The sequence below is a fragment of the Microcaecilia unicolor genome, unplaced genomic scaffold (assembly GCF_901765095.1).
Source record: "Microcaecilia unicolor unplaced genomic scaffold, aMicUni1.1, whole genome shotgun sequence".
NCBI classification, from domain to species: Eukaryota; Metazoa; Chordata; class Amphibia; order Gymnophiona; family Siphonopidae; genus Microcaecilia; species Microcaecilia unicolor.
In genome coordinates this window covers 538,557-565,109 of record NW_021963850.1, presented here as the reverse complement: position 1 = coordinate 565,109, position 26,553 = coordinate 538,557, and the positions used below count along the sequence as shown (strand labels likewise).

At 47.5% G+C, this 26,553-nt stretch overlaps 1 pseudogene; it reads right to left on the bottom strand.

The window, feature by feature from the left end:
• Positions 1-255: 255 nt before the first annotated feature.
• The window catches only part of LOC115459677, a 204,114-nt pseudogene continuing 177,816 nt past the window's right edge, over positions 256-26,553 (bottom strand).

The following is a 26,553-nucleotide window of genomic DNA, read 5'->3' as shown; positions in this document are numbered from 1 at the left end:
GCTGTGTTTACTGAATTGTTCATTATACTTAATGTGGTGGCATTTGCTGGTAATATTAATGTGTATGTTTGCCTACATTAGGTTACATTATGTGCCCAAGTTGTAGCGTTAATATCAGGGCACCTGGTTCTTGCATTAGTTAAAGCTGGTTTACATTAACTGTGGCCTGAGTTCTTTAATACTGTAGTTTGCAAAATGAAAATGAGCTGCACCCAACACACGTCCTGTATTGTGAGTTCCACTAATAACACGGCACAGTCAAATGTACCAACTCTTTAAGCTAATGTTCTAGTCCCTGCCGCAGTCTGGAAGCAAGTCCCAGCTACGGCCCCCGAGGACGGCAACTGGACAACCACACTGTACACCAGCAGGAACAGAAGAAGGTTCACAGCTACTGCTAAAGGAAAAGTGACAGATGCATTGCTCATGGCAGGTTTGTGAAGTCCACTTCAGTTGACCATTGTTGTAGAACCATAGCTGGTTACTCCTCCTGCTTGCCATGGGCAAGGTGGGCGGCTCAGCGTCTGCTTCTCCACTTGGTGTGCACTCTTTCCAGCAGGGTCTTCGTACTCTGGCGAAACTTCTGCTGCGTGAAGTAGAAGAGAATCGGATCCAGGACGCTGTTCATGCTGGCAAAGGGTCTGGTGCACTTGTACGAAAATGGCAAAGTTCTGGAGAACCAAGCAGGGCACGTTATCCAGGGAGGTACGGATCAAGTAATGGTCTTAGTGCGGTGGAAAGGAAGAAGCTGATCGCAAACACCATCACCACGATGATGATCTGCGGATGGCTTTGTCCTTTTTCTTACGCACGGGTGGTCCAATCAGATCTCCTTCTGGCAACGGATCTTAGCATGGAGCAAGTAGCACACCCAGGATGGCAACGAAAGGATTAAGAATCCCGTGATCGTCAATGTGATTCCGTAAGGGAAATACCTTGGAGGTAGAGCGCTGCGGGGGCTCAGGTCGTAGCACACGGTCCTGTTTCTCTGGGGTGCCAGTTGACGCAAACACAAAGGTGGGTACGCACTGAATGACGACAATTAACCACACCAACCCACAGACCGTCCAGGTGAATTTTTTGCCCCTCTTTTTGTGCCAGATCGAGAGGGGATGGCAGATGCCCAGGTAACGATGGATTACTCATGCATGTCAGGAACATGATACTGCCGTGCAAATTGCTGTAGAACTGCAGACGGACAAACCTGCACGTGAAGTCCCCAAAAGGCCAGTAGTCTTGCTTGGAGTAGTTGTAGATAAGAAGTGGCAGGAGGCAGACATACAGGAGGTCTGCCATGGCTAGGTTCAGAGTGTATATACCGGGTGCGGGTCAGCACTTTATGGGACAGCCAGATCTGAAGGATGACAAACAGGTTCAAGGGGAGTCCAAGGACCAGGACCACCGAGTAGACCACAGGCAGTAAGATCTGCTTGAATTCTTCATGGAAAATGCAGGCGTTTTTCCCCTCGGGGACTGATGTCAGGTTCGCCATGCCCGGTCCTTGTATTTATGACCGAGGGAGCAGGCCGTGGTGTTAAGTTAGAACTGAAAGGAGACAGAAAAAAGAATAAATAAATACTTTCCTTTAAAAAAAAAAAAAAAGGCACTTTGAAAGGCTCATTTACAAAACTTTTTAAGTCCACTTTCGGCCAAAAATGAGCTAGCGTTTCGTATGGACAAAGGATATCGTTAGCTACTAGAGTGATAATTAATCGTTGAGATGAACAGTGTGTTTGTCATTTGCCTGCAGCCAAGTTTAAAATAAGATTTGTTTTTCCAAATTTATTTTTGTTACATTTGTACCCCGCGCTTTCCCACTCATGGCAGGCTCAATGCGGCTTACATGGGGCAATGGAGGGTTAAATGACTTGCCCAGAGTCACAAGGAGCTGCCTGTGCCTGAAGTGGGAATCGAACTCAGTTTCTCAGTTCCCCAGGACCAAAGTCCACCACCCTAACCACTAAGGCCACTCCTCCACTGTTGCTACTATTGCAGATTCTACATGGAATGTTGCTATTCCACTAGCAACATTCCATGTAGAAGGCGGCCCTTGCAGATCACCATGTGGCCGCGCAGGCTTCTGCTTCTGTGAGTCTGACATCAGACTCACAGAAACAGAAGCCTGCGCCAGCCTTCTACATGGAATGTTGCTAGTGGAATAGCAACATTCCATGCAGAATCTCCAATAGTAGCAACATTCCATGTAGAATCTCCAATAGTATCTATTTTATTTTTGTTCCATTTGTACCTGCGCTTTCCCACTCATGGCAGGCTCAATGCAGCTCACATGAGGCAATGGAGGGTTAAGTGACTTGCCCAGAGTCACAAGGAGCTGCCTGTGCCTGAAGTGGGAATCGAACTCAGTTCCTCAGTTCCCCAGGACCAAAGTCCACCACCCTACACCCTAACCACTAGGCCACTCCTCCACTGTTGCTACTATTTGAGATTCTACATGGAATGTTGCTATTCCACTAGCAACATTCCATGTAGAAGTCAGCCCTTGGCAGATCACCAATGTGGCCGCGCAGGCTTCTATATGGAATGTTACTAGTGGAATAGCAACATTCCATGTAGAATCTCCAATAGTATCTATTTTATTTTTTGTTCCATTTGTACCCTGCGCTTTCCCACTCATGGCAGGCTCAATGCAGCTCACATGAGGCAATGGAGGGTTAAGTGACTTGCCCAGAGTCACAAGGAGCTGCCTGTGCCTGAAGTGGAATCGAACTCAGTTCCTCAGTTCCCAGGACCAAAGTCCACCACCCTACACCCTAACCACTAGGCCACTCCTCCACTGTTGCTACTATTGAGATTCTACATGGAATGCTGCTATTCCACTAGCAACATTCCATGTAGAAGTCGGCCCTTGCAGATCACCAATGTGGCCGTGCAGGCTTCTGCTTCTGTGAGTCTGACGTCCTGCACGTATGTGCAGGACGTCAGACTCACAGAAACAGAAAGCCTGCGCAGCCTTCTACATGGAATGTTACTAGTGGAATAGCAACATTCCATGTAGAATCTCCCATAGTAGCAACATTCCATATAGAATCTCCAACAGTAGCAACATTCCATGAAGAATCTCCAATAGTAGCAACATTCCATGTAGAATCTCCAATAGTATCTATTTTATTTTTGTTACATTTGTACCCCGCACTTTCCCCACTCATGGCAGGCTCAATGCGGCTTACATGGGGCAATGGAGGGTTAAGTGACTTGCCCAGAGTCACAAGGAGCTGCCTGTGCCTGAAGTGGGAATCCAACTCAGTTCCTCAGTTCCCCAGGACCCAAGTCCACCACCCTAACCACTAGGCCACTCCTCCACAAAATCAGCAAAGTCTAAGCAGTTGTTAATTCCAAAACTAGCTCCGTCTTGAACACTGTATGGCCGTTTCATAGCAGGTAGCATAGCTTGCAGCAGCCAGTAATGTGATATTACTACTACTACTTATCATTTCTATAGTGCTACAAGGCATACACAGCGCTGTACACCATACACAAAAAAGACAGTCCCTGCTCAAAGAGCTTACAATCTAGATAAGTCAGGTAAACAGACAGAACAATTAAGGGTAAGGGAATGAAGAGGTGAGGGAAAAAGGACAGGGTAAGTGAGTTAGGAGTCAAAAGCAGTGGTAAAGAGGTGGGATTTGAGTTTCGACTTGAAAACGGCTAAAGACGGGGCTAGACGTACAGGCTCGGGAAGTCTATTCCAGGCGTGAGGTGCAGCGAGACAAAAGGAACGGAGTCCTTGAATAACAGTAGCAACTTATTTGGGATAAACAGTCAACAGAAAAACGTTTTGTATTTCAAGGGGCCCTTTTAGAAAGCTGTGGTAAGCACTAACGTGATTTACCATAGCAAAACAAGGCATACCGAGGGGTGTTTTGGGGTTTTTGCCGGGTTCTTGAGGCCTGGATTGGCCGCTGTCGGAGACAGGATGCTGAGCTTGATGGACCCTTGGTCTTTTCCCAGTATGGCGGTGCTTATGTACTTATGTGTCCCATAGTAATTTCAGGATGTGCGTGCGTCCCATGTGCTACATTTTGGTTTTTTGCAGTGGGGGCGTGTCTGAAGTGGAGAGTGGGCGTGTTCTGTGCTACATTCTCAACCTCTCACTTTCCACTGCGACTGTCCCTGCTGCCTTTAAACATGCTGTGGTCACACCTCTCCTAAGAAGCCTTCACTCGACCCTACTTGTCCCTCTAATTACCGACCCATCTCCCTCCTTCCTTTTCTCTCCAAATTACTTGAGCGTGCTGTTCACCGCCGCTGCCTTGATTTTCTCTCCTCACATGCTATTCTTGACCCATTACAATCTGGTTTTCGCCCTCTCCACTCAACCGAAACTGCGCTTACTAAAGTCTCCAATGACCTATTACTGGCTAAATCCAGAGGTCAATATTCCATCCTCATTCTTCTTGATCTTTCTGCTGTTTTTGACACTGTCGATCACAGCATACTTCTCGATACCCTGTCCTCACTTGGATTCCAGGGCTCTGTCCTTTCCTGGTTCTCTTCCTACCTCTCCCTCCGCACCTTTAGTGTTCACTCTGGTGGATCCTCTTCTACTTCTATCCCTCTGCCTGTCGGCGTACCTCAGGGTTCTGTTCTTGGTCCCCTCCTCTTTTCTATCTACACTTCTTCCCTTGGTTCATTAATCTCATCCCATGGCTTTTCCTACCATCTCTATGCTGATGACTCCCAAATCTACCTTTCTACCCCTGATATCTCACCTGCATCCAAACCAAAGTTTCAGCGTGCTTGTCTGACATTGCTGCCTGGATGTCTCAACACCACCTGAAATTAAATATGACCAAAACCGAGCTTCTCATTTTCCCCCCCAAACCACCTCACCCGCTCCCCCCGTCTTCTATTTCTGTTGATGGCTCTCTCATTCTCCCTGTCTCCTCAGCTCGAAACCTTGGGGTCATCTTTGACTCTTCTCTCTCCTTCTCTGCTCATATCCAGCAGACCGCCAAGACCTGTCGTTTCTTTCTTTACAACATCCGTAAAATCCGCCCCTTTCTTTCCTAGCACTCTACCAAAACCCTCATCCACACCCTTGTCACCTCTCAGTTTAGACTACTGCAATCTGCTTCTTGCTGGCCTCCCACTTAGTCACCTCTCCCCTCTCCAGTCGGTTCAAAACTCTGCTGCCCGTCTCATCTTCCGCCAGGGTCGCTTTACTCATACTACCCCTCTCCTCAAGACCCTTCACTGGCTCCCTATCCGTTTTCGCATCCTGTTCAAACTTCTTCTACTAACCTATAAATGTATTCACTCTGCTGCTCCCCAGTATCTCTCCACACTCGTCCTTCCCTACACCCCTTCCCGTGCACTCCGCTCCATGGATAAATCCTTCTTATCTGTTCCCTTCTCCACTACTGCCAACTCCAGACTTCGCGCCTTCTGTCTCGCTGCACCCTACGCCTGGAATAAACTTCCTGAGCCCCTACGTCTTGCCCCATCCTTGGCCACCTTTAAATCTAGACTGAAAGCCCAGCTTTTTAACATTGCTTTTGACTCGTAACCACTTGTAACCACTCGCCTCCACCTACCCTCCTCTCTTCCTTCCCGTTCACATTAATTGATTTGATTTGCTTACTTTATTTATTTTTTGTCTATTAGATTGTAAGCTCTTTGAGCAGGGACTGTCTTTCTTCTATGTTTGTGCAGCGCTGCGTATGCCTTGTAGCGCTATAGAAATGCTAAATAGTAGTAGTAGTAGTAATCGGTTAGCGCAGCTACACTGCCGCGTGCTAGCCGACTAGTGCATGCCTAGTGAACTCTTGTTGCCATCTTTGCGCTAATCTATTTTAATAGCCATGCACTAATGGCAAAATTAGCGCGTGGCCATTAATATAAAAGATAGGAAATTTGGCCATTCACCACAATGGGAAAAATGGCTTGAGCACATGGGAAAGACCCACGTGAGGGGACACGAAGGCCACTTTTTCCCGCTGTTTGGTAAAAGGGCCCCTTAATCTTAGTTCAATATTTTAATATGTTGCACCTAACACATTATCAGGCTTATTTTCGAAAGAGAAGGGCGCCCGTCTTCCGACACAAATCGGGAGATGGGCGTCCTTCTCTCAGGGTCGCCCAAATCGGCATAATCGAAAGCCGATTTTTTACGTCCTCAACTGCTTTCTGTTGCGGGGATGACCAAAGTTCACGGGGGCATGTCGGCAGTGTACCGAAGGCAGGGACGGGAGCGTGGTTAAGAGATGGGCGTCCTCGGCCGATAATGGAAAAAAGAAGGGTGTCACTCACGAGCATTTGGCCAACCTTACTTGGTCCAATTTTTTTCACAAATAAGCCTCAAAAAGGTGCCCGAACTGACCAGATGACCACTGGAGGGAATCGGGGATGACCTCCCCTTACTCCCCCAGTGGTCACCAGCCCCCTCCCACCCTAAAAAAAAAAATTAAAAAACATTTTTTCCAGCCTCTATGCCAGCCTCAAAGGTCACACCCAGCTCCATGACAGCAGTATGCAGGTCCCTGGAGCAGTTTTTAGTGGGTGCAGTGCACTTCAGACAGGTGGACCCAGGCTCATCCCCCCCTACCTGTTACACTTGTGGTGGTAAATGTGAGTCCTCCAAAACCCACCCGAAAACCCACTGTACCCACTTCTAGGTGCCCCCCATTCACACCTTAGGGCTATGGTAGTTGTGTACAGTTGTGGGGAGTGGGTTGGGGGGTGGGGGGCTCAGCACTGAAGGTAAGGGAGCTATGCACCTGGGAGCAATTTGTGAAGTCCACTGCAGTGCCCCCCTAGGGTGCACAGTTGGTGTTCTGGCATGTGAGGGGGACCAGTGCACTACGAATGCTGGCTCCTCCCACGACCAAAGGGCTTGGATTTGGTCGTTTTTGAGATGGGCGGTTTTCCATTATCGGCGACAACCGAGGTCGTCCATCTCTAAGGGTGACCATCTCAACATTTAGGTCGACCTAAATGTTGAGATTTGGGCGTCCCCGACCGTATTATCGAAACGAAAGACGGACGCCCAGCTTGTTTCGATAATACGGGATGCCCCGCCCCTTCGCGGGGACGTCCTCAGAGATGGGCGCCCTTAGAGATGGGCGTCCCCGTTCGAAAATGCCCCTCCACGTGTCCACCAGTCAAGAAGTCTGTTGCAATCTATGAATAAATCTTTACTAGAAGTGCCAACGTGTCAAGATGTAAGGTTGAAAGAATTCCGACATTCCATCTTTGACATTGCTGGGCCACAATTTTGGAATCAGTTTCCTCAATGCATCAGAGAGACTCAGGAGGTGGGTGTTTTTAAGAAATTGTTGAAGACGTGCTTGTTCAGACAGGCGTATGAAGGAGTATAATGTTAGGAGGTAAAGGTGCTGTATAGAGGAAGAAACTGAGGAGGGGAGGGTTGGCTGGAGCATTGAGATGTGATATGTACACTAAGTGTTGTATTATTTTTGTTTATGTATAGTAACATAGTAATGTAGTAGATGACGGCAGACAAAGACCTATACGGTCCATCTGCCATTTTCAGGGCATAGACCGCAGAACTCTACCCATTTCATTTGTTATTGGTGTACTCCGCCTAGAAGATTATTGACAGAGCGGAATATACGTTTTTAAATAAATCAATATTGATAAACGGTGAAGAGTGGGGATGAACAGGGATCTGGAGTTCAAATTCTGGACCAGAGAAGAAACATCCTTCCAATGACACCTATAGTTACCAAGCACCATGGGGTCACTTCTTTAACTGGGCGCCAAAGTTAGGTGACTAGATGCAGTGTGTTGAGTGTGAATTTTATCATGGCACTTGAGTGCCCAGATTGCGTTACAGAACGCTTACATTAAATGGCATCTACACATCTACATTTAGACAGGTGTAATGCTCAGTGAAAGCAAATAGCATGTTGGGTATTATTAGAAAATGAATGGAAAACAAAAATGAGGACGTTATAATGCCTTTGTATCGCACCATGGTGCGACCGCACCTCAAATATTGTGTTCAATTCTGGTCACCGCATCTCAAAAAGGATACAGTGGAATTAGAGTGGAGTAGAGTGGAAAAGATAGATATGGAGCGTCTATTTACGCTTTCCAAAAATACTAGGGACAAGGGAGTGGCTTTGCTACGTGGGGCCTGAGGGGGCCTGGGCCCCCGTAGATGTGGCCCTGGCCCCCCTGCCGCCGATCCCCTTGATCCCCCCTCCCGCCACCAACCCTCCCCCGCTGTCGCCGCCCGCCCCGCCGCCGCATCAGATACCTTGTTTGCTGGCGGGGGTCCCCGAACCCCGCCAGCCGATGAGAGTGTTCTTCAGCGCCGGAGTAGCGCTTTCGTTCAACGCAGTTCCTGGTGTGATCAGCTGTTTCTGACGCCTTACGTCCTGTACCATGCATGTAGTCCCGTGCAGGACGTAAGGCATCAGAAACAGCTGATCACACCAGGAACTTCGTTGAACGAAGGCGCTACTCCGACGCTGAAGAAGACTCTCATCGGCTGGCGGGGTTCGGGGATCCCCGCCAGCAAACAAGGTATCTGATGCGGTGGTGGGGCGGGCGGTGTGACGGCGGGGAAGGGTTGGTGGCGGGAGGGGGTTCAAGGGGGTCAGCGGCAGGGGGTCCAATGTGGCAGTGGTGGCTCGGGGGGGGGGGTGGCTAAACAGTGCCCCCCCACCTTGGGTTCTGGCCCCCCTCCCGGCGAGTTCTGGCTACGCCCCTGGGACAAGGGGGCATGCGATGAAGCTGGTGCAGTAAGTTTAAAACAAATAAGAGAAAATGTTTCTTTACTCAGCGTGTAATTCGACTCTGGAATTCGTTGCCGGAGTATGTGGTTAAGGCGGTTAGCTTAGCAGAGTTGAAGAAAGGTTTGGATGGCTTCTTGAAGGAAAAGGCCATAGAATGTTATTAAAAGGACATAGGGAAAAATCCACTATTCCTGGGACAAGTAGTACAAATGCTTTGCTCCGTGGATCTTGTCGGGTGATTGTGACCTGGATTGGCCACTGTCGGGGACAGGGTGCTGGGCTAGATGGACCTTTGGTCTGTCCCAGTGTGGCGATGCTTATGTCTTATCTCCTAGAAAAGATGAAGAGAAGGGCGGCGAAAATGATAAAGGGGATGAGACGACTTCTCTATGAGGAAAGGCTGAAGCGTCTAGGGCTCTTCAGCTTGGAGATATGATAGAGGTCTATAAAAAGTGGAACGGCTAGACATGAATCGCTTGTTTACCCTTTCCAAAAATACTAGGACTAGGGGGCAAGAAATTATCAGCACTAATTGTCACTAATTAGAACTTACCTGCACTACTCGCTATGCATATTCTATAAAGTAGTACGCATAAATTCTACCGTGTGGATCTCAAAAAAGGGTGTGGCCAAGGGAGGAGTATGGGTAGGTCGTGGGCGTTCCTAAAATTTACGCATTGTGTTACAGAATAACCCACTCCACGTTGAAAATTAGGCATGGGCATTTACACCGGCTTTTCGTTGATGCAAATGGCTGCGCTTAAAGTTTAGTCACGTGGATAGCGCTACGTGTATTCTATAAACTGCACCTAACTTTAGGCATGGTTTATAGAATACGCGTGAGTTGTATTTTCCATCTGCGTCAATTTTTTCGGTGCCAAATACAGAATCTGGCCCTATGTGTAACTTTCAGTGTTCTATGAGTTATGAACATGTATCCGAAAATAGCACTGAAGGCCCAGCTGACTGGAGGAGTAGCCTAGTGGTTAGGGAGTGGGCTGAGAACCAGGGGAGCCAGGATCAGTTCCCAATGTGGCTCCTTGAAACCCTGACCAAGTTACGTAACCCTCTATTACTCCAGGTATACAATTTAGGGCGGGGCCGAGCCGGCCCAAGGAAAAGATGCTGCCTGAGGTGGAGCTAGCATATAACATAATGAGTGGAGTGGAACAGGTGGATGTGAAGCGTCTGTTCACGCTTTCCAAAAATACTAGGACTAGGGGCATGCGATGAAACTACAGTGTAGTAAATTTAAAACAAATCGGAGAAAATGTTTCGTCACCCAACCCATAATTAAACTCTGGAATTCGTTGCCGGAGAACGTGGTGAAGGCGGTTAGCTTGGCAGAGTTTAAAAGGGGTTTTGGACGGTTTCCTAAAGGACAAGTCCATAGACCGCTACTAAATGGTGGAAAAAATCCACAACTTCGGGAATAACATGTATAGAATGTTTGTACGTTTGGGAAGCTGCCAAGTGCCCTTGACCTGGATTGGCCGCTGTCGGGGACAGGATGCTGGGCTTGATGGGCTTTTGGTCTTTTCCCAGTATGGCATTACTTATGTACTTATGTAACATGCCACCCTCCCTGGGCATTTTACCTCATCACAGTGACATTCCAAACCCGGCAGCAATTCCCATATGCTTCCCTGCCGCTGGCGGAATCCGCTTCTTCCCTTTACTGCAGCTGCCTGAGCCTCTGATGAAACAGGAAGTTACTTTAGAGAGGTGGGTGCCGGCGGCAGAAGGACAGCAAATGGGAATCGCTGGCAGGTTTGGAACGTCACCGTGCCGAGGTAAAATGCCGCAAAGTCGCTCCCCGAGATGCCGCTCCTGTAGAGTGCTGCCTGAGGTCCCCGCCTCAGGTGGCCTAACGGTTGGGCCACCTCGGACTTAGGGCCTTGTTTACTAAGCCGTGCTGTAGGGACGCTAGTGTTTTTAGTATGTGCTAATGCTACAGAACCCCATAGGAATATACGGGGGTCTCTAGCATTAGCACGTGCTAAATTTTAGCGCAAGCTATAAACGCTAGTGCGCCTTAGTAAATGGGGTCTTTAGATTGCGAGTCCTGTAGGGACAGAGAAAGTACCTGTGTATAACAAATATGAGCTGCTTTGGTTGTACTACAGAAAAGTGTTATATCAAATGCATTACCCTAGAGGCCAACTGCGTTTGAGTTACAGTTGCCAAAACCAGCCCCCAAATCCTTTTTCTGCCTGGCTTTGTCCAAAAGGTTATTTTAAAATTTCAGCAACGTTTTTGGTTTTGACCAAAAAATGACCATGTGTTTTCAGTGCAAGCCGCAAATGTTTGCTTTGTTCCATTTGTCTTCTATCTGGACCCCTCAAGTGCCTGCCCCCCCCCCCCCCCCCCCGGGCCTATCTTATAAACTCTGATTGTCTAGGGGTGTAGTTAGGGCAGGGATGATCCCCAATTACTCCTACCCATTCTGGTTCTGCTCTCAAAACTGCGGCTATGACTGGGGCATTGCTCCCTGCCCTGATTACGCCACTAAACCACCAGGGAATGTGGGGTAGTCCGGGAAGGAGAGGGGGAGGGGTGGCTGTTCTTTGTATTTTTATTTCTTTGACTGCAATTGCAAGTAATGCAGTTATGATCTTGCGTAGTAGTTTATATGGTAAACAGGGTGCTCCAAATAAATTTATTTATTTATATTTGCTCACACCTTTTTCTGTAGTAGCTCAAGGTGAGTTACATTCAGGTACTCTGGAAATTTCTCTGTCCCAGGAGGGCTCACAATCTAAGTTTGTACCTGAGGCAATGGAGGGTTAAGTGATTTGCCCAAGATCAGAAGAAGCAGCAGTGGGATTTGAACCGGCCACCTCTGGATTGCAAGACCGGTGCTCTAACCAGGTCCGCCAAGAGCCTGGGCCGGGCCTGGGGCAAGGCCGCCCCCGGGGCCCTGTCCCTGCCGGCCTGCCCCCCCCCCCAAGGTCGCCGCTCCCCCCTCCACCCCCGAGGTCACCACCGCTCCCCCCCAAGATCGCCGCGGCCACTGCTCCCCCCTCCACCCCCCCTGAGGTCACCACCACTGCCCCCCCTCCGTCTGCCACCGGGCCGAGCCCCCTGCATTGAAATCGCAGTCTCACCTCCGTGAAAGCAGCGCTGCAGGCAGCAGACCGCCTCCCTTCGGCCCTCCTTCCCTGCTTGTGTCCCGCCCTCGCGGAAGTTACGTCAGATGAGGGCGGGACACAGGGAGGGAAGGAGGGCTGAAGGGAGGCGTTCTGCTGCCTGCAGCGCTGCTTTCATGGAGGTGAGACTGCGATTTCAATGCAGGGGGCAGACGGTCGACGACGGAGGGCAGGTGGGACTGTGGCGCTGGGCCCGGGCAATTTTGTCCCCCCTGCCCCCCCCCCCCTGGCGGCTATGGCTCTAACCACTAGTTTAGCAGGAATTTGCAAATTTGGGACGATAAGCTGCTTAGGAATTAGCCTCTCTGTGGACATATGACACCAGCTGTCAGTCCAAATGTGGTGTAAAGTCAGTCACTGTAAAAGCAGGGTGGCTTTTAGTTTCGGTTTTCATCAGCAGTGGTCCATGTGTGTGTGGAGGCTATTTTGCTTGGAGGTAAAATACGGTCTTTCATGATTTAAATTATATCCTGGCTTGGATACTACAGCAGAGGGATGCCGACTGCCATTTCTGACAATCCCTAGTGGCCTCCACTGGTTCACAAGCACATTTGAGTTTTTGGTTTCCATTTTGGCTATGGAGGAAACTAGGTGCCGAGTTTCGACTGCAGTTTTGGTTTCAGACCTTTTCAGTAGCAAGTCTCGGCTGAAACTGAGAAAAGCCTCTACGTGACCCTTACGGCATAAATGACGCTCACATTTCAGAACTAGAGTTACAGAATCTGGGTTATGCGGGGAATCTTTCTTTTCCCTGCCCTTCCTTACCTCTCGCTCAAAGGTCTGGCATTCTAGCTTTGAAGCATAGTTGATCTGAGCAGAGCTTGCATATCCCATGCTTGTGCAATACCACCCACCCCAAATGACACACGTTCTCCAAAGAAGGAGAACGTTTTGTAAGAATTTCTACAACAGCTATTCATCACGTTCTCCTTAGTCAGCCGGAGCAATTGCGTGGATGATGTAAGAAGGCCTCATGGCCGTTGCTTAAGATTCTGGGAGTTGGCCTCCACTCTCATTTTTCATTTCTGTCTTTCATAAAATTGAAACATACATTGAGCTGAAGTTTTGCCCTGGCAGTTTTCTCCCACTCTGTTGGACTTTCAGCTTAATCAGAACCATCTTCTATGTGGGGCTACGATGTCGTGAGACCTTCATGTGCAGCCCCTGAGGAAGGCAAGGAGGGAATTTGCTCCAAGTTATATACATAAGTACCACCATACTGGGAAAAGACCAAGGGCCCATCAAGCCCAGCATCTTGTCTCTGACAGCGGCCAATCCAGGCTTCAAGAACCCGGGAAACCCCCTCCCCCAATTTTTTTTAAAAATAATGTTCAATGGACTTTTCCCTCAGGAATCTGTCCAAACCCCCCTTTAAATTCTGTAAGGCCAGCTGCTGTCACTACATTCTCCGGCAACAAGTTCCAGAGTCCAACTACACGCTGAGTAAAGAAAAACTTTCTCCTATTTGTTTTAAATCTACCATATTCTAGCTTCATCTTGTGTCCCCTGGTTCTATTATTGTTTGAAAGTGTAAACAAACGTTTCACATCTGTCCGCTCTACTCCGCTCATTATCTTGTAGACTTCTATCCTATCACCCCTCAGCCGCCTTTTCTCCAAGCTGAAGAGCCCTAACCTTCTCAGCCTTTCCTCATAGGGAAGTCGTTCCATCCCTTTTATCATTTTCGTCGCCTTTCTCTGCACCTTCTCCAATTCCTTTATATCTTTTTTGAGATGCGGCGACCAGAATTGGACACAATATTCAAGGTGCGGTTGCACCATGGAGCGATACAACTGCATTATAACATCCTCGTGTTTGTTTTCCATCCCTCTCCTAATACTCAACATTCCACTTTCTTTATCACAAACATTGCAGCCACAGTCATTTGGGGGGGGGGGGGGGGGGGAGAGGAGAGGGGGCTCACACAATTTATGGTTCCTTTTAGGACCTGTAATCTCCCAAGCAGCATCCACAGTCTCAAACAGCACAGTTCTGCCCAGGAATCAAACCCAGGTCCTCTGGAAATTAATTTTTCAGAAAGGTTTTCCTCTCTTAATACACGGCACATACATTTCTCGTTCTCTACATACATCCTTATTTATGGGGTCCCAAAGGAAAAACAATTCTGAGCAATCAGCTCACGAATTGAACTTCCAGAAACTCTCAGGACATCCTTAGTCTCTTACAGCGGGTGCAATTCACCAGAGAAGCCAGTTCACTTCCCCTGTTCCTGCTAAGTCACTTCTCCACATCCTGACTCTATCAGCTGTGTCTCAAACAGACAGCTCCTTCCCCCAAGCCCTCTGCTGCCCAACCCCAATGAAACACAGTCATTTCAGAACTGCTTCTTTCCTTTTAACTCTCCCAGACAGACACAAGTGCAGAGACAGACAGAGAAAACACAGACATACACAAAACGCAGATATACACCCACACAGGGGTTGGAACGAATTCCTTGAGGCGTACTCCATAAACTTTCCCCACTTACTGAGCCTTCCAGTACATCTCCTTATAACTACTACTACTTAACATTTCTAGAGCGCTACTAGGGTTACGCAGCACTGTACAATTTAGCAAAGAAGGACAGTCCCTGCTCAAAGGAGCTTACAATCTAAAGAACGAAATGTCAAGTTGGGGCAGTCTAGATTTCCTGAGTAGAGGTGTAGTGGTTAGGTGCTACAGATCCTGAAAGGCTGGACAACAAGAATCATCTGACACTGTTAAAAAGAACATGTGAAATAGCCCCAGATTTTCATTCCGAATTTGGCTCGAAAGCATTCTGAGAGATCATCTTTGAAACCAAAGCTGAAGAACCAGGACTATCTCCGACTCTTCCAGCAGTCTAGGGCGGTGGTATTCCCTTCCAGTCCTTGAGGGCCACCAAGGGGTCAGGTTTGCAGGATATCCCTCATGAATATGTATGAGAGAAGATTTGCTTATAATGGAGATAGTAGGTGTACAAATCTCTCAAGCATAATCATAAGGGACATCCTGAAAACCTGACCCCTTGGCAGCTCTCAAGGAGTGAAATCCACAGGTCTAGGGCAATGGTTCCCTAATGCATTTCTTCGCACTCTCAACCTGTTTTAGAGGAACATACGTATTACACTGGCTCTTAGGCCAGACGATTATAGATACACCTGTGGAAAGTCAGACAACCAGGCTTGGTTGAGCGCCTTCTTAAACATCACACAGTAGCAGGTTTGACTGAGCAGTCTCGGAAATAACCTGAAAGGATTTAGAAGGTTGGGATGACGTACCTAGTAAAAAAGAATTGCACAGTTCTTACCCCCATCTTTGTTTGAGCTGCCCTACAGGCTCCTGTTGGAATTAAGCATCCGTCAAGCAAGAAACCTCCTCTTCTCTACTGTAACGTTCTCTGTGCCATGAACTGGAGCTTCTCTCCACCAACGTCTTACCAACGGAACCACCCACAGTTCCGATTTTAACGGCTTCAAAAATCTAGAGCGACCTTGGATGGAAGTGGCTGAATGCAGATGCTGACGGTGGTTTTATAGTTATGAGAAAGGATTACTTCCCTTTTTATATTTTTGGAGCAGAAATGAAAAGCAAACTGAGAAAAAAAGAAAGAACAGCATTTTCTATTGAGAAGTTTTGACTGACTCAGTTAATACAAATCACCAAAGTGTTTAACGTCCATTGGAAAAGTTTGCCTTTTTTGCAGATGACATGCAACAGAGCGGACACCCCAGAGGACTTTGACACCATGAAAAGTGATCTACAAAAATTGAAAGAATGGTTCAATATTTGATAGTTAAAATTTGATGCAGGGAAGTGGAGGGTGATACACTTGGGGTGTAGAAACCCAAAGGCGTTGTATGCAATAGGGGGCGAGGGGCTGATATGCACAGACCAGGAAAGGGATGTTGGGATGGAGCCAGAGGTGACATTATCTGACAATCTCAAGGGGGTGGAATAATGTGGCAAGGGCAGTGGCCAAAGCCAGAAGGATGCCGGGCTGCTTAGAGAGAGGCATAACCAGCGGAAGAAAGGAAGTGTTAATGACCTTGTAGGGGTCATTGGTGATATCCCACTAGGAGTACTGTGTTCAGTTTAAAGGCTATATGTTGCTAAGGATTTAAAAAGACTTGAAGCTATTCAGAGGACGATGACAAAAATGGCATGGGGTTTGCCCCAGAAGATGTAAGAAAAGAGACTTGGAGACCTGAACACGTATACCATAGAAGACAGGAGGAGCAGGGGAGATAGGAGATAGGCACTTAAATATTTGAAAGGCATTAAAATACAAATAAATCTTTTTCAGAGATGGGGAAGCAGAAGAACTAGAGGACATGGAGCCAAGAGCAACATCAGGAAATGCCTTTTCACGGAAAAGGTGGTGAATACTTGGAATGACCTCCTGGTGCAGGTGGTGGGGACAAAAACAGTGATGGAATTCAAAAAGGTATGGGATAAGCACAGAGAGTCCTATGTAGCAGGAAGATGAGATGAAAACACAAGTTCGATGACCTTCACACTTCAAACAAGGTAGAAGGGTACAACCTGCCAGAGTGGGAGATATATTTCTTCACTCAACGTGTAATTAAACTCTGGAATTCGTTGCCAGAGAATGTAGTAAAAGCGGTTAGCTTAGCGGGGTTTAAAAAAAGGTTTGGCTAGCTTTCTAAAAGAAAAGTCCGTAAGCCATTATTAAAATGGACGGGGAAAACCCACTGCTTATTTCTACGATAAGCAGCATAAAATATATTGTACTGTTTTGGGATCTTGCCAGTTACTTGTAACCTGGATTGACCACTGTTGGAAACAGGATGCTGGGCTTGATGGACCTTCAGTCTGTCCCAGTATGGCAATACTTATGTACATATGTACTTATATAGCCCCTAGGTACAACTAGTCACCTTACAAACCCACTGTACCCACATCTAGGTGCCCCCGTTCACCCGTAAGGGCTATGGTAATGGTGGTGGCTAGGATGTGTATTATGCAACACTGGACTTCTCAAGATCCGCCTAACGTCTGGTATTGGAAAAATCAAGTTCACTTACTGGCGGTGTGGGAGGCCCGGGATGCTAGAGGCTCTCCCAAGCATAAAGACACATTTTTACAGGTCTGGGCTCCCTATCTTCAAACCCTATATCTCAGAGGGTGTAGTATGCTATTGAACACTCTTTGACTGTGCAAGCCTACTGAAGAGTCTTGCTTGGGGTGAATGGAAGGGTTGGGAAATTGTTTTCCTTCCTTGTTTTCTACTGCTGGCTTGGAGGGGGGGGGGGGGGGGTATAATCTTTTTTCATAGAGGGGAGAGTACAAGAGGCAGGCTCTTTCCGCTAAATGTTACAACTCTGGTATGATTGGGGGGGGGGGGGGGGTGGTTTGCTGATCCCCATGTCAGTATACCACCAACACACTGGGGGTTGTGGGAGAGACAGGGCAGGGTGTGTGTGTGTGGGATGTAGATTTCTTTTTCCTGTTAATATGAAAACAAAACCAAAAATTGTTACTGTAGTCGATTTGTTGTTTATATCATTTTATTCAATAAAAACTCTTTTATCATAGAATACCGCAATTCCTGCACCCTTATGCCAGGAGTTGGGTGCCAGCAATTTACACCAAGTTTTAGCTGGCGTAATTACTGGTGCCCAAATTTGGGCATGGAAATGTTCTCTAAGCACCACTTGGAGTGCTCTTTATAGACCAGCACGCCATGCTGACTTTTTTACAGCGCCAAAATGTGAGCGCCGTTTACTGAATCCAGTCCTTAATGTGGAGGAGTGGCCTAATAGTTAGTGCAACGGACTTTGATCCTGGCAACCTAGGTTCAATTCCCACTGCAGCTGCTTATGACCTTGGGAAAGTCACTTAACCTTCCACTGCCCCAGGTACAAAAAAAAAAACAACTTAGATTGTGAGCCCTCTAGGGACAGAGAAAGTACCTGCTTATAATGTGTACAGCGCTGCGTATATCTAATAGAGCTAGAGAAATGATTAGTAGTAGCGAGATTTGTTTTGGCGCTTTTCCTGCAGAATTTCTTTGAAGGTCTTTCAGTTAAGAGTTGCAGCCTGTCTCCTCAGATCTGGGAGTATGTGGGTGGGTGTGGGGGGGGTACAGGAAGAGGAAGCCGTAGCCTTCCTAATGGGTTAGTCAGGTTCTGAAAACCGGGGCTGAATTCCAAGAACTGCAGCCCTGGAACCATGATTGTGCTATTACTGTTCCACAGATCTCCTTTCCCCCTGGAATTAGAAAATTCTCCTTAAACAACTCTGCTGCACAGGTAACACCTTGCAAAAGCTTGAGGCTATTTGGGCTTTTGCGAAACCCTGGGGCTGGTCATGAACATGGAAGAGGTGCTAGCAGTGAGCTAAAAATGGATCTAGCATGCTCGGCTACCTAAGAGGCTGTCTTCAGTGGCGTAGGAAGGGGGGGCGGTGGGGCGGTCCGCCCCGGGTGCACTCCGCTGCAGGGGTGTCGACTCCACTGGTTCACTGCTCCCTCTGCCCTGGAACAGGAACAGGTTACTTCCTGTTCCGGGGCAGAGAGAGCAGGGAATCAGCAGAGCCAACGCAGCTCCTAGTGACATGCACTCGGGGCGGTTCAGCCCTCCCGCCTGTCCCTCGCCGCTTTCCCGTGTAAGTACGTGCTCCGGGGGGGGGGTGCGCTCCGTAGGGGGGAGGGTGCGCCATGCTGCACCTGGGGGGGTGCGCAGCGGCGACCCGCCCCGGGTGTCAGCTGCCCTCAGCTGCCCTCGCTACGGCACTGGCTGTCTTACATAAAAAGTGATATTTAGAGCTGTGTTTCCCAAGTCCAGTCCTGGAGTACCCCTTGCCAGTCAGGTATTCAAGATATCCACAATGAATATGCATGAAATTGAATTGCACACACTGCCTCTATTATATGCAGATCTCTTCCATGCATATTCATTATGGATGTCCTGAATACCTGTCTGGCAAGGGGTACTCCAGGACTGACTTGGGAAACACTGCTTCAGAGGAAATCATGCTGTATTTATTTATTGATTTAGATTTTGCTCACACCTTTTTCAGTAGTAGCTCAAGGTGAGTTACATTCAGGTACTCTGGATATTTCTCTGTCCCAGGAGGCCTCACAATCTAAGTTTGTACCTGAGGCAATGGAGGGTTAAGTGACTTGCCCAAGCTCACAAAGAGCAGCAGCGGGATTTGAACCGGCCACCGCTGGATTTCAAGCCGGGTGCTCTAACCACTAGGCCACTCCTCCACTGTATGACAGTTGGGATAGATCCTGAGCAGTGTGGACAGGAACTGGGCAGACTGAAAAGGGTCACTTAGTTTATTTCTATATTCCTTTTTTTTTTTTTTTACTGTCATCACTCAATGTGAAATTAAACTCTGGAACTCATTACCAGAGAATATAGTAAAAGCAGTTAGCTTAGCGGGGTTTAAAAAAAAAGGTTTGGCTGGCTTCCTGAAGGAAAAGTCCATAGACCATTATTAAAATGGACGTGGGGAAAATCCACTGCTGTTTTGTAGAATAAGCATCACAAAATGTATTGTACTATTTTGGGATCTTGCCAGGTACTTGTGACCCGATTTGGCCACTGTTGGAAACAGGATGCTGGGCTTGATGGACCTTCAGTCTGTCCCAGTATGGCAAGTTCTACAAGTGAAAGCCTTACCTGACAGGTTATGCCTGGTGTTACCATTTTTACACGCAGCTTTCAACAAATCTTCAGTGAGTATGATCTCCTTCAGTGTGTTCATTCTTTAAAACAAAAAAACAGATCCAGAATCAATCAATCAATCAATTTATTTATTTATTTATTCATTGGGATTTATCAACCGCCTTTATGAAGAGATTCACCCAAGGCGGTGTACAGCAGGTACAATTTAACATAAAACTTACAATTTTGTTAACAGCATAACAATCAAACATATAATGGCGAGTGAACTGCGCAAATGCGCAGTAAAGACCCTCTCTGTCCCGCCCCTGCGTCAATACGTGATGATGGGGGCGGGACAGAGAGGGTCTCTACTGCGCAAGGGGAGGGACGAAATCACCGTCGCTACCGCTTCCCCCCCCCCCCCCAAGGTCACCGCCACCCACCCTTCACCCGGCTGGGCTCTCGCTCTGCTTTAGAAACAGCGTCAACGCAGCACACAGCTCAGCTGAGCTGCCGTCGGCCTTCCTTCCCTGCCTGTGTCCCGCCCTCGCCCTCGAGGGCGGGAATCGGGACACAGGCAGAGAAGAAGGACGGCAGCTGAGCTGAGCTGTGTGCTGCGTTGACGCTGTTTCTATAGCGGAGCGAGAGCCCGGCCCGGGTGGAGGGGTGCCGGCGACTCCGGGGGGGGGGGGGGGGGGCCTAGCGGTGACCTCGGAGGGTCGGCGGCGGGGGGGGGGGCCTTGCAGCGGCGAGGAGAATGGGCCTTTCAACCCCCCCCCCCCGGTCCTATACGAGCCCGTTTTTACGGGCTCAACGGCTAGTAGTAAAATAACCAAGAATAAACATAAATACAATAAATGAGGTAAACTTGAAAACAGTAAATTGAAACCTAATAACAGAAATACTGTGAAACAGTATCAAAATCAAATTCAAATACCAGAGATATAATACAAATGAAACATCTAATAAACATGCCTTAGAACATTCAAATAACATAGCTATGATACTAATTCTTTTCTATATTACAGCTTAGTGATTCCCAAAACTGGTCCCGGAGGTTTATTTATTTATTTTATTTATTTGTTACATTTGTATCCCACATTTTCCCACCTATTTGTAGGCTCAATGTGGCTTACATGGCACCGGAGAGACGTTTGCAGACTCCGGTGTGAACAAATACAGGGTGATGTTGTGGTAAGATCAAGTTCATGTGGCTCAGCCACATTAGGGAATCGGAGAACGGAAGAGTTGCGTTTTGTCCATTACGTACTTTAGTTTTATTGTGTTGCAGGGTACAGGCATTTAAGTTGGATCGGTGGGGTATGCCTTTTTGAACAGGTTCGTTTTTAGTTATTTCCGGAAGTTTAGGTGGTCGTACGTCGATTTCAAGGCTTTTAGCAATGCGTTCCATAGTCGTGTGCTTACGTAGGAGAAGCTGGATGCGTAAGTTGATTTGTATTTAAGTCCTTTGCAGCTTGGGTAGTGCAGATTTAGGTATGATCGTGTTGATTCTGATGTGTTTCTAGTTGGTAAGTTGATCAAGCCTGTCATGTATCCTGGGGCTTCACCGTAGATAATCCTGAATTGACCATTTTGAATATGTACAATGCTGAGTGCCTAAACCTATGCTCAAAGGTTCACTAAAAACTCTTACATTTAGGTACCTAAAGACTAGGTGGCAACATGGGTAGATTTAGAATTGGGCGGGGGGGGGGGGGGGGGGGGATTAGGTACTTAGCCCTGAATTTTCAGCACTAGACACTTAAAGGTAAATGAATAGAAATCCTACATTTATGAGGAAGCACAATGTTTAAGCTCCTAAATTTAGGTGAATTTTCAACAGAAAACTTAGGCGCTATGTTTGACTTTTTAAGCCTAGCTTAAAAAGTAGCTACCTCCACAACTCCAGCTTCCATCCTTCACATACAAAAAGATCCATCATTTACAGCCAAGCCACAAGATACCACCGTATCTGCTCTGACCCTGGGGACAGAGACAGACACCTTAAAAGCCTGACTGCATCCTTCAAACAGAAAGGCTACAACCCCAAAATAATCTCCAAGAATATTGCCTCCTCCCTCAAAACACCCAGGGAGAATCTGCTACAGTACAAGGAGAAAAAATCCACAGACAGAATCCCCCTTGTAGTGACATACAATCCAGAGCTGGAAAAACTGAGGAAAATAAGAGATCTACAACCTATACTCCAGGAGGATGAATTACTGAAAGAGATATTCCCATCCCCACCAGTACTGGCCTTCCGACAGCCACCCAATTTAAAACACAAGCTAATCAGAAGTAAACTTCCTTCACAGACTGAAAAGGAACAGAAGGGCACACGTCCCTGTAATTTATCCAGTTGCAAACTATGCCAAAATATTTCACAGGACCCCACAGTTATCCACAAAGGAAAGATATTCAACATAAAGGGATCTTTCACTTGCTCATCTTCCAATGTGGTATATATCATTCAGTGTAAAAAATGTAAGGAAGGATGCTATATTGGAGAAACAGGCCAGATGCTTAAGACAAGATTCAATTTACATAGACATCACATGAACAATACAGCCAGTAGGGCCCCCACCCCGGTGGGATAGCACTTCACAGAACCAGGACACTGTACCAGTGATTTCACAGTGAGAATACTGAAAGGTAACTTTAAAACCATACAAGAACGTAAGACCTTTGAAGTCAGAATGATTGAATATTTTAACACCCAACAGAAAGGACTTAACAAGGATCTGGGGTTCCTAGCCCATTATAAACCATAAAGCTGTATGTCTCTGTTGATCACCCCACCCCTCACCTATCCACACCCATCCTGTTAGAATATCAATGATATGCTTTGATGTCCCCATGCATACCTCCTACCCACCCCCATCCTCCCACCCTGTCAGACTGTCATAGTAATGCTTGAATGTTTTCACTTATATACACTGTCAGCTAGCACATTTGCTTATTTCCGATCTGACGAAGAAGGGCAACCTTCGAAAGCTAATCAAGAAATGTATTAAGTTATGTCCAATAAAAAAGGGATCATCTTATTTTCTTTTCCATGTTTTATTTTGTTTGATTTCTATTGATAAGCCTAGCTTGGAAACCTAAATTTAAGAGTTCAGCCTTTTTTTTTTTTTAATATCAGGCCTTACATCTTTTTGTACAGTAGGATACATTGAGTAGGGGAGGTGGACAGTACATAGCATCAATTTGCTCGATTGCAACCCATAGCTTGGCTAAGAGGAAACATGGTTTGCTGATCCAAGAACCAAACTGTAAATCAGGAGAAGTCTAGGGCCGTGCACTCAAGACTGCTGTCTGCCACTTGCAATGCTGTATAACCCTGTAGCTCTTTGTGCATCCAGGACCCAACACAGAACAAGGGTTCTTCTTAAACTCTTCTTCCAGGTCAACAAAATCAAAAGCAAAAAAAAATAAAAAGAGGCTGAGGCTGGCCTTGCTTTTCAAGGATTATATCTGAAGTTTAGAATGGAGGAAAGGAGGAACAGGGGTGATATGATACAGACGTTCAAATACTTGAAAGGTATTAATCCGCAAACAAATCTTTTCCGGAGATGGGAAGGCGGTAGAACGAGAGGACATGAAATGAAATTGAAGGGGGGCAGACTCAGGAAAGATGTCAGGAAGTATTTTTTTCACAGAGAGGGTGGTGGATATGTGGAATGCCCTCCCGCGGGAGGTGGTGGAGATGAAAACGGTAACGGAATTCAAACATGCGTGGGATATGCATAAAGGAATCCTGTGCAGTAGGAATGGATCCTCAGAAGCTTAGCTGAAATTGGGTGGCAGAGCAGGTGGGGGAAGAGAGGTTGGTGGTTGGGAGGCGAGGATAGTGGAGGGCAGACTTATACGGTCTGTGCCAGAGCCGGTGATGGGAGGCGGGACTGGTGGTTGGGAGGCGGGAAATACTGCTGGGAAGACTTGTACAGTCTGTGCCCTGAAAAAGGCAGGTACAAATCAAGGTAAGGTATACACATATGAGTTTATCTTGTTGAGCAGACTGGATGGACCATGCAGGTCTTTTTCTGCCGTCATCTACTATTTTACATAGTATGTCATATCTGTGACTTAAATCATTATTTTCACTACTCATGTCAGGATTGAGGGATTTGATCATACATTTCATAACATGTGTTAATTGTTGGTCAGTGTTTGGGGCGTTATTATTATCGATAATCTGCTACACCATTGCTTGAGTGATTGCACTGGCTGCCAGTTGTGTGGAGAGCTCATTTTAAGACTTTATTATCGATAAACAAAGCATTAAAAGATGAAGCTGCATTTTATCTGATGGAGTACTTTAGGTTTGTAAACCAGGTTGGATTTTGAGATCAGATGGTGCTGTGCAGTTCCCCTGCCAGTCAGGTTGTCAGGATATCCACAATGAATATTCAGGAGAGAGATTTGCATGGAAAACCTGACTAGCTGGGGAACCTCCAGGACCAGTTTTGGGAATCGCAGGCTTACCATATAGCTGAGGGGCCAAGTGCCAGTGGTGTTCCTAGGGGGGTTGACCCCCGGGGCGGACCGCTGATGCGCCCCGCCCCCCGGGTGCAGTGCCCCCCCGGATGCAGCGTGACCCCCCCCGGCGAAGGGACACCCCCCCTGTGAAAGAACCCCCCCCCCGGGTGCACGCCGCTGGGAGGGTGCCGCGTGCGCCTGCCCTTCATCTGTTCCATGCTCCCTCTCCCCGGAACCTGTTCCGGGGCAGAGGGAGCATGGAACGAACGAAGGACAGGCACATACGGCACCCCCCCCCCCAGCGGTGTGCGCCCGGGGCGGACCGCACCCACCGCCCCCCCGTAGGAACGCCACTGCTAAGTGCAGATATATAGATGGAGACAAGATGGGTGGTACAGAGTCAGCTGGGATAAATAGAGGGGTGGCTAAACTTAAGGCAATTTCTTTGTACAGTTAAACAAGATATAAGGAACTGGTCTAAGTTACAGATTGTGTTGCAAACTAGTCCAGGTGCAGAATGAGTGTAGAGTCAGTCACTCTATGTATTAAAGGCTTGTATTTTTTCTCCCAAAATGGACCAAAAAGATAAAACGCACAGAGCACAAAACATGTTAACATGTGGTATTTTACGAATAAAAAGATGTTGCTGTTTCGAAATGGCTACATTTCCTATTCGGATTTGGGAAGTTTAGCGCATGAACGTCCAAAGTCTGACTTAGACATCATATGGAAAATGGCCACTCTAAGTTTCTTAATGAATGTAGACAAGTAAATTCAATAAACTGTACTATAAATGAAATTGCATTTAGCGAGAGATAACCTTATTAAATCCTTCTCCATCAGTGGATATTAAAAAAAGGACTTGAGAGAAAGCAGCAAATATCGCAGCAACTGGATATTATGCAGAACGAGTTAACCAAACTGTTGAGATTTTAACAAATTACCAAAAGCCTAATCGGTTCTAAGATAGTGAATTGTAAAAAATAAAAAAGCATAGTAATAAAAAAAACCCATAAAATAGCTATTTGGGCTTTCAGGAAATATCTTATTTAACCAAGTGGCGTTCCTGGGGCGCTGACACCCGGGGCGGTCGCCGATGCGCCCCGCCCCCTGGGTTGCAGCGTGAACCCCCTCGTCACCCCCCCACCCCGGCGAAAGAACCCCCCACCGGGTGCCGTGCACTGGTCAGCTTCGTTGTTTCCATGCTCCCTCTGCCCCGGAACAGGAAGTAACCTGTTCCGGGGCAGAGGGAGCATGGAAAACAACAAAGCTGACTGGCGCGCGGCACCCCCCCAGCGGCGGCACCCGGGGCAGGCCGCACCCACCGCCCCCCCTTAGTACGCCACTGTATTTAACTGTACGTTTCTGTTATTAAGTGAAGTATTAATTCTAGAGCAGGGGTTCTTAAGCTTTTTTGGCTCCCACACCCCTTTAACTGATCAAAGAAACCCTCTCACCCCCCCTTAGTAAACCCTGTGTCCACTAGTGATTAAAGACAACTACATATGTAGTAGCTGTCTGCTACTCCCGGTGGAGGTCGTGGAGATGAGGACCGCCCAAAACACAGCAGCTAGGCTGATATTTGGTAAAACACGATTCAAAGTGCTAAACCCCTCCGAGAAAAGCTGCAACTGGCTCCCAATCAAAGAACGGATCATCTTCAAAATCTGCACCCTGGTCCACAAATTATCTCCGGCATAGTCCCAGGATACATGACAGACCACATAGACCTACCAATCAGAAACAGAACCGGATCATCACGAACATACCCAAACCTCCATTACCCAAATTGCAAGGACTCAAAATAGAAAACAACCTATGCATCCAGCTTCTCCTATATAAGGCCACCAACTATGGAACGCATTGCCAAAAGCTGTGAAACAATCCACGACCACCTAAACTTCAGGAACTCACTAAAAACCAACCTCGTCAAAAAGGCTTACCCTACCGATCCAACGTAAATCCCCACACCCGGCAACACAGCGAAACCAATAATCGTACCGGACAATATACAACCTTCCCTGCCTTCGACCCTCATGGTGCCTGAAACACACCTACCTTATTCGACCACAATATAACCTTGTATTTGTTCTCTACCGGACTTGGCGAACGCCTTTACGGTACTGTGTAAGCCACATTGAGCCTGCAAATAGGTGGGAAAATGTGGGGTACAAATGTAACAAATAAATAAAAATTTTAAAAAGCGTGGGACAGGCACGTGGGATCCCATAAGGAAAAGGAGGAGTTAGTGGTTACTGAGGATCGTTAGACTGGATGGGCCATTTGACCCTTATCTGCTGTCAGGTGCGTAGCCAGACTTCGGCGGGAGAGGGGTCCAGAGCCCAGGTGAGGGGGCACATTTTAGCACCCCCCCCCGCTGCCGCCACCATCAACTTTGCTCCCCCTGCCGATGATCCTCCCACTTGCCAACCCTCCCCGCCGCCGCCTACCTTTGCTGGTGAGGGACCCCAATCCCCCGCCAGCCGAGGTCCTCTTGCTTCCCTGCGCAAGGTTTCGTTCTGTTTCTGACGTTCTGCACGTGTACGTGCAGGACGTCAGACCCACTGAAACAGAACGAAGTCT